This window comes from Engraulis encrasicolus, chromosome 8 (genome assembly GCF_034702125.1).
Source record: "Engraulis encrasicolus isolate BLACKSEA-1 chromosome 8, IST_EnEncr_1.0, whole genome shotgun sequence".
In the NCBI taxonomy this organism is placed as follows: domain Eukaryota; kingdom Metazoa; phylum Chordata; class Actinopteri; order Clupeiformes; family Engraulidae; genus Engraulis; species Engraulis encrasicolus.
The window spans coordinates 48578137-48589220 of NC_085864.1; positions in this window are offsets into that span (position 1 = coordinate 48578137).

Consider the following 11084-nt stretch of genomic DNA (forward strand, 5'->3'; position numbering starts at 1 on the left):
CCTAATTTTCGCAGCCATAGACTCTGTATGTGCATTTCAATGATTATTTTCAGCACTTTCCTTTGGATATTGCAAGGTGGCCAACTTTATTTTCATTTCTTTTAGTTTAGTCAACCTTTGTAAACATGTATGTAAGGAAATAGGACAGAATAGTGCTGAAAGTAGTTAATCGTTCATGAATATCACCTTATAGTACAATGTAATAATGCAGGAAAACAAGTAATTTTGGAAAATGGCGGCCATATTGAATTCTGAGCAAAAATTGACGTGGCCCCATGTTTTAATTTCTTCCAATAGGGCTTCTGGTCAGTAATCCACAGAGAAAAGTGTGGTAGGACGAAAGGCCTAATTTTCCCAGCTGATGACCTGTCTATAATGGACAAGGAGTCTGTTACACATTATGAAGGCTACATTTGTTTTAATGGTTTAATTGTAATTTTATTATATTTCATCATTTCCTCACCCCCTAAAAAATCTGCTGTCCTATACACGGACATAATAATTTCAATTGGCTGAAAATGAAAAACTGATGGAATTGAGTGATATTACCATTACAATAACATATTGAAATTGTTCAGCGCAGCAAACAGTGATTTTAGAACAATATTTACTATTATTTTCTGATTCCTCAATATGTGTCCCACATTTTTGTTACCACCTTCACCATTTTTTAAAAGACAATAAACTCAGGCAAGCAAGTTCACGTTTCTGAGGACCCCTATTCAGACCTTCAGCTATCCTGTAAATGTATTATTTTCTCTTAAATTTGGTAACTGGTTTAGACACTGCCAATGTCACAACCACAACGTCATCACTACTGTGACTTTTGTATCATAATATTAGATTAATGTTAAGTAATAAACACTTTTTGAGGAGAGGTACAGTTAAAGAACACAGGGAAACCAAAATGGCTAATGTCAACAAACTATGCATATGGTGTAAAAGATAAGGTTTTTGTCATCTCCATCAGATGTCACCACCGTGAGCTTTTGTGTCTGATGGTGGTGACTGGTGACAAACGCGTTCAAATGCACTTCAGTGGAGGCCAGAGTATAATTTTGGATCACAATGAGTAATGTGTGTCATAATGTTTCATTAACCAGCACAATTCAGTCACATGTGGAACAAGCTACCCCACAGTCACCAACAGTGGGAGTTTCACATGTCTTTGACGTTTTAAGAATATACTAACAATATGTATCTTCAATACTGTTGAATTATTAAATTAATTCTGCATTTTAGTGGGAAAAAAAAACAATTTTAACTTTTAATTGTGCCTTATGGTGTAAACAAAAATAAGTAGAACCTTTTTATAATGGCAATAGCATAAATTGCTGCACAGCCAAGACCATTGTCTATGATCATATACATCTACATTTTGGATTTGAACTGCTAAGGCCTACTATTAAAACATGTTTTTCCACTTTCTCAAGAATCAATGATATTTGTGGTTTGGACGAGTAATTCCTACTTCCCATTGAGTTAAGTATGGAATAGCGGACGACGAGGTGTCCCGATATCAAGGGAAATAACATATCGCATCATAGGTGTCCTGCTACCGGGGAATAAAGGACACCTGCTCAGCCAATCAGAAGACGTACCGTCTGCTCACCGGGTGATAAGTGTATTGATCTTACCTGCTCTCATTCAACGAATCCTCATCATCTTCAGGTCCACTCCTCATTTTATTGCTCCCCTCCTCTCCTGCTGCAGTTAGGTTTAGCTGGTGTTGTAATAGGTTGGCTATGTTGTCATTGGAGTCATTGTCCCCCCCTTCATACTTCCGGGGGAGACTCATGTTGGTGTTAAATCCACCACCACCTGAATTATAATGGTGGAGTTTTACCCAACGTTCATCTGTGGGATGTTAAGGGACAAACATAAGTGCTTGTTAGATAAAATAAAATACACCCCCACCACACACACACACACACACACACACACACACACACACACACCCTCCCTTGCACTCTCTTGCCCTCTCTCTTTCTCTCTCTCACTCACACACACACACGCACAGTCTCTCTCTCTCTCTCTCTCTCTCTCTCTCTCTCTCTCTCTCTCTCTCTCTCTCTCTCTCTCTCTCTCTCTCTCTCTCACACACACACACACACACACACACAGTTTTTTTCCACTAATCTGACCTTTGTCCTGGCATCCTCTTACTCCATTATTTACAACCCAGATATCTAATCAGATTGCCCAACACATTTATTATTGATATATCAGTGCTGATAGCATGGTTAAGTCCTTTCATGCTTATCAGCTAGTAATGGTGGGGTGGCGTCCGCGCCAATGTCTTATCCTGAGCGTTTCGCTCGGTGCGAAATTCCAAGGGCAGTATAATGAAAAGGAAGAAAGGAGTCGCACACTGGAGCTGAATGCAAAATCAAAAACTGTATTAAACAAAGCCGAAAAAAGTAAATAAAACCGACAGACAAGGGACAAACGTTTCGGGTCTAGCCCATCATCAGTGTTCCCAGTTTTTTCGGCTTTGTTTCATACAGTTTTTGATTTTGCATTCAGCTCCAGTGTGCAACTCCTTTCTTCCTTTTCATGCTTATCAGCTAAGCAGAAATGAAATATGACCGCAATTGCATTTGGTCCTAATTCTGAAGCCTAGCACACCATCCACACAACAAGTTCTGAGGTCTCTGTTCTACGTTTTTTTTCCAAATTGTTTTGGTGCATTTATCAAATCTCTCTTGCAATTTGCAAATGATCAAGGTATATTGACCTTTTATCAAGTATGTCTACTGATCATCAGTGTGATTGTTGGTCAGAAATGTCTGGACTGGATAAACATTTAGAGCATTACTTATTTATTGACAGTCATTAACCTTGCAAAGTAGAACAATTAGCGAAACTCCTGTTGAGGTGTCAAAATGTGCCCTCTACCCCACCCATTTTTTACTTCACTTGCAGACCTATGTACAAAAAGAAAAGCAAAATGAATGTGGAAAAAGTATAACTCACAAAGTATAGAGTATAACTTTCTCTACAATATTAGTGCAATATTGTAATTTTGAGTTAAGTTGAAACTTAAGTTAATTAAATTGAATTATACCGGGTACGTAAGGCATACAATAATGTAGGCCTATTGTTACATGTCTTGTTTCTCAATAAAATGTTGTTCCTTTTACTGTCTTTCTTTAGAGAAAGTCAAGATTTACCTGAGAGCAATTTACAATTGTATATTACAGGTTTGCCACATTGCACCAGAATCGAAATTCTCAAAAGTTGTTACATCACCTTTCACTTGTGCGGGTTAAAAATTCAGTTGCTAATTGCTTTAAATGAGTTGCAAATGCTTTTGTCTATCCATGCAATTGATTGTGTACATTTCTCCGTTTTTTTTTTTCTAAATTATCAATTGCTTTTGGGATGTTAATCAAAGTGCTTTGCCAGTGTACGTATATATAAAACTGTCTCACCCTCAAAACATGTAGGCCCTAGATCAGTGTTTTTCAACCACTGTGCCAGGGAACACTAGTGAGGCATGAGATATCATCTGTTGTGTCATGGAAAATGAAAGAATGACTGTACATTGTTTATATATAGGCAATATGGTTTTATTTTCAATTGACATTTACAATTACTGTGCCTTAGCATTTCGTCCTCGAAAAAGTTGTGCCTTGGCTTAAAAAAGGTTGAAAACCACTGCTCTAGATCATTGTACAGCATAGTACAAGTCCAGACATACAAATTGTATGCAAAATTATTATGTCATAACTTGTTAATCACTATCTAATTTCCATTAGATGTGTGTCTATAAATGTGATGTGAATTGGTATGGTAGGAAAGTATTGACTCTCTATGATCAAAAGCATTAAAAGGAAGCAATATTTCATAGAGAAAAGAGGCATGCAATATACCAATAGACACTGTACTGCATTACTTGTGTGCGCACTGTATTCTCGACACAAATTTACAATATTGCGCAAGAACTTTACAATAGAGTAAGCAGGGCTGGATTAAGGTGGACTGGGGCCCCACAGGATACAGGTTGCTTTGGAGGCCACCTGGAAGGTACATTTCGCAACAAATGTACATACACATAACTACAAGCTTGGAATTAAGGATAACACGGCTACCAACTGTACACAACACGACAGGTGATTTTCTTTTCAATATTGCATCTTGAAGCAATTATGCATTTTTTCCCTTTTGGCCAATCAGGGCACCAGTCAGACACCTCAACCAGAGTTGCTTATTTTTTTCTCTATGTTGCAATGAGAATGCCTGTCAAAAATATCATAATCTAAATGTTTATCTAGTTTATATGATTAGTGTTGCACAAAGTTGAATTTAGAACATTTCTCATAAAATCTAACATTTGACATCAGACAAGACCTTCAGAAGTGTACAAGTCAATTGACAACATGACAAAACAATTTGAATAATGTTGTCCATACCCTATATGACACTAACGACTAACCATTCTGATGGCACACACACGATCATTGACACAAATACTTTTGAGAGACAAACTAAAGGAAACAATATGTCAAAGAGAATACAGGCATGCAATACAGTATAACAATAGTCATTGTACTGCATTACATTATTGTATGCCTTATGTGCCCTCTTTAACTCCCTTTTAGAGCCGAATTAAGGATTTTGAGCAAGAGACCGGGTTTTGCAGGTCATCAACAGTGTTTTGCCATTTGTTAAAACGGTTTTGAGAATGAACATTACATTTTGCACATTGTGAGAGAGATTTGAGAAATGCTCCAAAGCAATTAAGAAAGACTGTAACACATACTGTCAACTTGGTAAATCATACATACAATATGCAATCTAGGGCCTACATGGTTTCATATATTCAGATTCAGTAAATACATATCAAAGCATTTTGATACATTTTGATTTCAGTATCAAAGCATTTTGATAAATAGGACTAAAGCCATTGACAATGTACAAAAATAAACCTGAGAATTGTACAGAATCAATTACATGGATGGACAAAAACAATAATTTGCAGTTTGCTGAAAGCAATGAAAAACTAACTTTTTGACCAGCACATTACAAGTGACACGGTGTCATAGTCCAGTCAGTCTAACGTTTGACACTGGAAAAATTGCAATAGTAATCATTCTAAGTTTTTTTTAATTCCTAGGTATATCTAATTGGCATATTATTCAAGTTAATTCATTTTTTTTATTTAGACCCAGGATCCATATCTCAATCAAACATCACAACACCACAATAAATAATTAAAAACAGAAGAACAATAACAGAGAGGGGGAACACACATTGCCTAGCTCACTATTCGAAATACGGGCATGTTTGCCAGTGACTCCATAAACTTGATAACAGTCTTATAGAGGTACGTCCAGCGCTAGCCAAAACAGCAATTACTGTAAGTCATTATGTGTCTCAGATACCCTGCACATGAATCTATACATCAAATTATGGAGCACAGCTGTACAAGTAGGTAGGGCCTAACACAGCACTGACACACATTTGACTTGCACTAGTGACTAGATTCTCAGCAGCAGCCTCATGCTGGTATTGTACTGTAAGCTACAATGATTTTCCTATTGCTGACTTGTAGTGGCACCGCACTACCAATTGATATTTAGTGGGAAAAAACATTTCAAGGTCAAATTTGGAGATTTCCCATTTTTTTCCATAGGGAGACAATAAAGGAGAATTGGTGATGGGGTATTTTTTTTTAACTACGAGATATCAATTTGAAACTTTCACAGTATTCAAACTAAGACGGATTTTTTTTGTATTGCAAGTTCTCTGATGATTAAATATGCAAATGAAGATCTCATCTACTTAAATATACAGTAACGTATGCAAAAACAGGCTGAGCATTAAACAAATCACAAAAATAATGATTCACACTTTTATTGATACCCCCTACATCACATATGAACTTTAGTGGAATATAATTTTGTAAAGGTCAGAAGTAGTAGATTTCCAATGCATTTTGCCATTCAGTGGGTAAAATCTGCTACTTTCGACCTTGGAAAAAGTATGTTCCACCAAATTGATGAGGGTAGATTTCTAATATGTAATGCAGAGAGGTTGAAGGGTCAATATAATGTATGAATCATTACTATTGCAATATATTTTATGTTTTGTCTGTACCACAGATTGTATCACATATTTCGGTACATATGACCTCATTTACATATTTCATTTCAGAAAACTTGCAATACAACTGTGAAAGTATCAAATTGATATCTCATAGTTAAAATGTTTACCCTATTCACCTGTCTCATATAATCCTATTATGTCACCCTATGGAAAAATGAATGGGAAATCTCCACCTTTGACCTTGAAAAAAGTATTTTCCACTAAATATAAATTGGTAGATTTGTAATATGTGAAGGGGTGTTAAGAATCACTTAAAAGAAGGAACCATGACTATAGCAATTCGTCTAGTATTTTGGCCTTTTTAAAGTTAGATCGACTCGCCTAACAATTGAACAAGAACTTTTGAAATGTTAAATTCTGATGTGAGAAATGTGGCAAACCAATTGAACAAAAACTGTAAACCATCAAGTGTGAACCCTTGGAAATGATTGTGTACAATCTGCAGCTTGTTTTACATTATCAATTGTTTTGTCATTCACCCTATAAAATTGTCCTATCCCCAAAAAACATTTAGGCCCTCATGTATTGTGTGATTGACGTCTTGACCTGCAAAATGAGTACCAAGCTTCTATAACACTACCTAATTTCTATTACATTTTTGTCCATTATCTAAATTGGTAAAGAGAATGGGAGAGAATGGTTGTCAGACAAATGGATGGTACCCTACACTTCAAGATATGGCCAATTCTCCATTGTAAAATTTGTAAATTATGCATTTCATACTTGTATTTCATGGCATGGATCTCCCTTACAATGTGTGACATCACTGAGGCGTTTTGATGGAAGTTAAGCCCCAAGGTCATATTCAAAGGGGGGAGCAAGCTTCACCTGTATGTAGGCTAATAATGTATGTGGGTGCTGGCCAAATGCTATTCAAATTATAAATAGAAGCATAAAGTGCATTTTATTATTGCACAGGATCATTTCAGTGTGTGTCTTCTACAGGTCATTGAGTGAAACAAACAGTCCTGTAATAACCTTTAATGATTGTGTAGCAAAGGTTACGATGCCAGCAGTCAGCACCATTGCATGGCCTTTTCCCACTTATCAGCTATAGGCCTCGACTTTGAGCAGTTAATATGATGACGCTATGTTCCACAAAACATCATTAAAGGTGCAGTACAGTAGGATTGTGGTCAGGTATTGCAACTGTGCTGCCTATTCCCAATTGCCTATTGATCTGTTCATGAACATTCATTTTGTAATAAACTAATATTTATTGGTGACTTTTCATATATGAAAAGTGTAATTTTACCAGTAATAAAGAATAGTTTGAATTTGATAATGGTGAAGAAAAAGCTAACAGCATAGTGGAAATACACTATTAAAAATGTTACATACTGTACTTGTGAAGGATTTATCCATATTCAACAACCATTCCAGAACCATTCAACCACCATTTCAGAAATAGTCTCCATAATATACAATTTCCAAACAAGTCTAGTAAAACTTGACCTATCAGAATAGAGATTTGTTCTACAACTCCACATTCCAAAATTTGTTCTACTTACAATCCCAAAGTCAAATCATTCAATGATTTTGAGCCCTCAGAGTATTTTTGATCTTACCTTGTTTAGGCTGACTGAGCCGATCAATAGGGTATTCAGTGGGGCGTGCTGTATTCTTGATGCCAAGATGTCAACTGAGCACAAAGTGCAGCATCATTGCTTTGCTTAAGAAGATGGCTCCTCCCACATGCTGACATCTAGGCTATTTGGACCTGAAATAATTCCACATTCTCAATTGGAACTTTCCCCATGTTATATTTCCACTGAGCTGTGGCTTTTTCCATCTTGTCTCACCTGTGGCCAAATTGACTATATTAATTTGGATTAAAGTGCAGCATCTCTGCTATGTAAAGCAAATAAATAACAAAAATAAAGCTCGTGATTTTTTTTACGCCATAATACTCATGACCGGTTGCACAGAACAGAGTTAAGAGAATTTAATCCATATAAAATAAATGGATGTCAGTATATATAAAAATAATCAAGATAGTGAAAGAATTGATGAGGTAAATGTCATAAGGCAGTTTTTAGATGGTGTGCAATTTCGTGTCTGGTGTTCGTCCAACCCTCATGTTCTGCTGTACTATTGGAAACATTTCTTCAGGATTAATTGAGTTTTTCTGCTGTACTCTACTAGATTTTCAGAAACATTGGGCATTGACTCACCTAAATAGGGTCAGGATCACAGGTCAAAAGTCTAATTTCATTCGCCAAAACACCAAATAATCCTTTGTATTGCAATACTGCATGACATGTGTGTTCAGGGTTTTCTGGGAAAGTGTTGTGTACTTGTATACTTGTCCTGACTTCAAAATAGAGGTGGTGTGCTTTGTCAACACTGAGTTTAAATGCTTAATTAGTACCAGCATTGTGCTAGAGTAAGTTCATGTGGCATCCTTTCATAGCTTTATTGGGTTTCCAATGGGAAATTGCATTGCAACCAAGTAAGTTGATAACTTAATTAGCAATGACAGAAAGAGACCTCAAGGCCCTGCACACAATTTGCCTGATACCTTCCCCTACTTGTTCTGCCATTGCTTTGGGTAAGAGGTAGCATCCGATTCTTTAGTTGTTTGTTACTGTCGATTTTTTTTATAGTGCTAAAAGAATTTTAATGTGATGCATACAAATGCAAAGAGAATAAGAAACAAGTTCAGACTTAATTCATGGTTTGTAACATGAAGAGAGTAATATGACACGATGCATAGCCAACTCTACTCTGTTCACCTCTGCTCTGGGTGTAAACGCTTTCACACGGGACCAAATAAATCAATATTGAAATTCTGATATGTTCTGGGTAATAAAACTTTCTCACACAGATGAAGTAACATAAGCCCACGCCATCAGCATGCTGTCACAGGCCTCTCCAAGTAATGCATCAAACGCCATTAGTCAAGGTCAGGGCTTTGGCCGGGCCTGGGACAAAGCCATCTAGTCCTAATCTTTCATTCCTTGCCTTTTGTGGATGCTGTCTTTTGTGAGATGCTGTTTTGCCTTTATGTGCCTCTATGTATTTGTGTCCTATGTAGTGCGTTTTGCGTCTTTGCTGCCTTCTTGGCTAGGGCTCACTTTGAAAAGAGACAGTTTCCTCAACGTGACTACCTTAGTAAAATAAAGGAGAAATAAGATCTGCAAGCCCCCTCCCCCAATAGCCTACATATAATGTAATTGGGACCACAGACATTCTGGGGCTCCCCTTTCCCTGGGCCCCTTTTGCGCGTCCCTATCCCCTTTGCGGGTCCCTGCCCTGTCGGCTTCCCTGCTCATGGTTACACAGGCTCTTTGCTGGTGGGAATATTATTATTTGGGACAGGCCAGATCCTATGTACTTTGATGTGGATGCACATGACTGCCCTTCATCTGAGAACACATCATTCCTCAACAGTAACCTGCATCAAGGTTGCACCAAGCAGTTGATCCCCTGTAGCTGAAATGCAATCAGTTACTGTCTTACCCAAGCCATACTGGTCCAGGCAAGACATAAAAGGAGACTTCTGGCAACTTCTGAGATGTTGTTACAAAACGTAACATAAAAGGGACACAAAACGGAAAAACGGTATAGAAAAGATATTTATTATATGGAGTCTAGGGGTGAAACAGAACGAGGAGCCGAGCTCCTTGTAAAACAGAACCAAAAACGCTTTCAAAAAGCCAGCAAAGGTGAAGCAAAAGCACGGTAGTCAGCGCACAGGGGAAGCGACAGGCCGGATGCTCGGAGGAGAAGGAGGAAAGGTCATCCACCCTCCAGTTATAGGCGCCGCTCCTCCCCAAGCCACAGGTGTGGCAATTGATCAGCGCCGCAAATCTAACAAGGGACAATAATCAAATTAACGGGCAAACTACCCGGAGGTAACACCCCCACCACAAAAATGGCGACCATAGTCGTCAAAAAAAACAAAAGACGTAACAATAGAAATGGGAAGGTGCATAATAGCATGCAAAAAATGCATGCTGTTATGCACCAACAGGCAAACATTTTACAGGCATGGCAACGCTGCACAGTCAAATGTGACAAATTGGTTGGCAGCGCTGCCAACATCTCTGAATTCTTTAATCGGCCCTGGACAACGCAGCGCAAGGGGGCTGCGGAGAGTAGGACAACAGGTGAATCACGTGGCGCAAGAGTGTGATAAGGCTTCAGCATGTTTATGTGGCAAACGTGAGAGCTGAAGCGCTTACCGGCAGTAGCAATCACATAATTCACATCAGACAGTTTCTTTTCGACACTGTAAGGACCAACGTATCTGGCCTGGAATACAGAACCCGGAATAGGCATTAACGCCAGAACCAGAACCACCAAAACCAGAATACCAAAACAGGTTACGAGACTTATCATCAGCTTTTTGTTGCTTAAACAGCTCAGATGGGGACAAGGACAAGTCAGGGCCGTCGTGCAGTAATTTCGGGATTGCCGAATCGAACACAATTTTGCTATTAGGACCTTTTGCCTTGAGCCTAACGCATGCCTCTGGCTTCAACATGGATGTGTCAGCTAGAACGACGTCTGGGTCCGCTTTGGACTCGACAGCCTTTCTAGCTTGGGCACGCTTCACTACATTGGCGGAAAGCACACCAGGATGCTCGCGCGCACACTGATCGGGCGTGTCGGATACCGACGATGTGGTCACTACTTCGAGCGGCGCATCACAGCTAAACACTTCACCACGGCCAATGTCGTTACCCAGCACTAGTGTGACGCCTGGGACGGGTAAAGAGTTATGGACAGCAACAGTCACTTCGCCACTAACAAGGCCAGACCGCAATAAAATACGGTGGAGAGGCATCTTGGATACCCCCTTTCCAATGCCACGAACCAGCACGCTACTGCCTGTGGCAGTGCGCGCTGACAATGGCAGGATCCCCTGTAGAAGGATAGTTTGATTCGCACCGGTGTCGCGTAACATGCGTAATGGCACTGGAGAGACACCGGACACGGTCCCTTCTAACAGGAATGGTTCATACAAC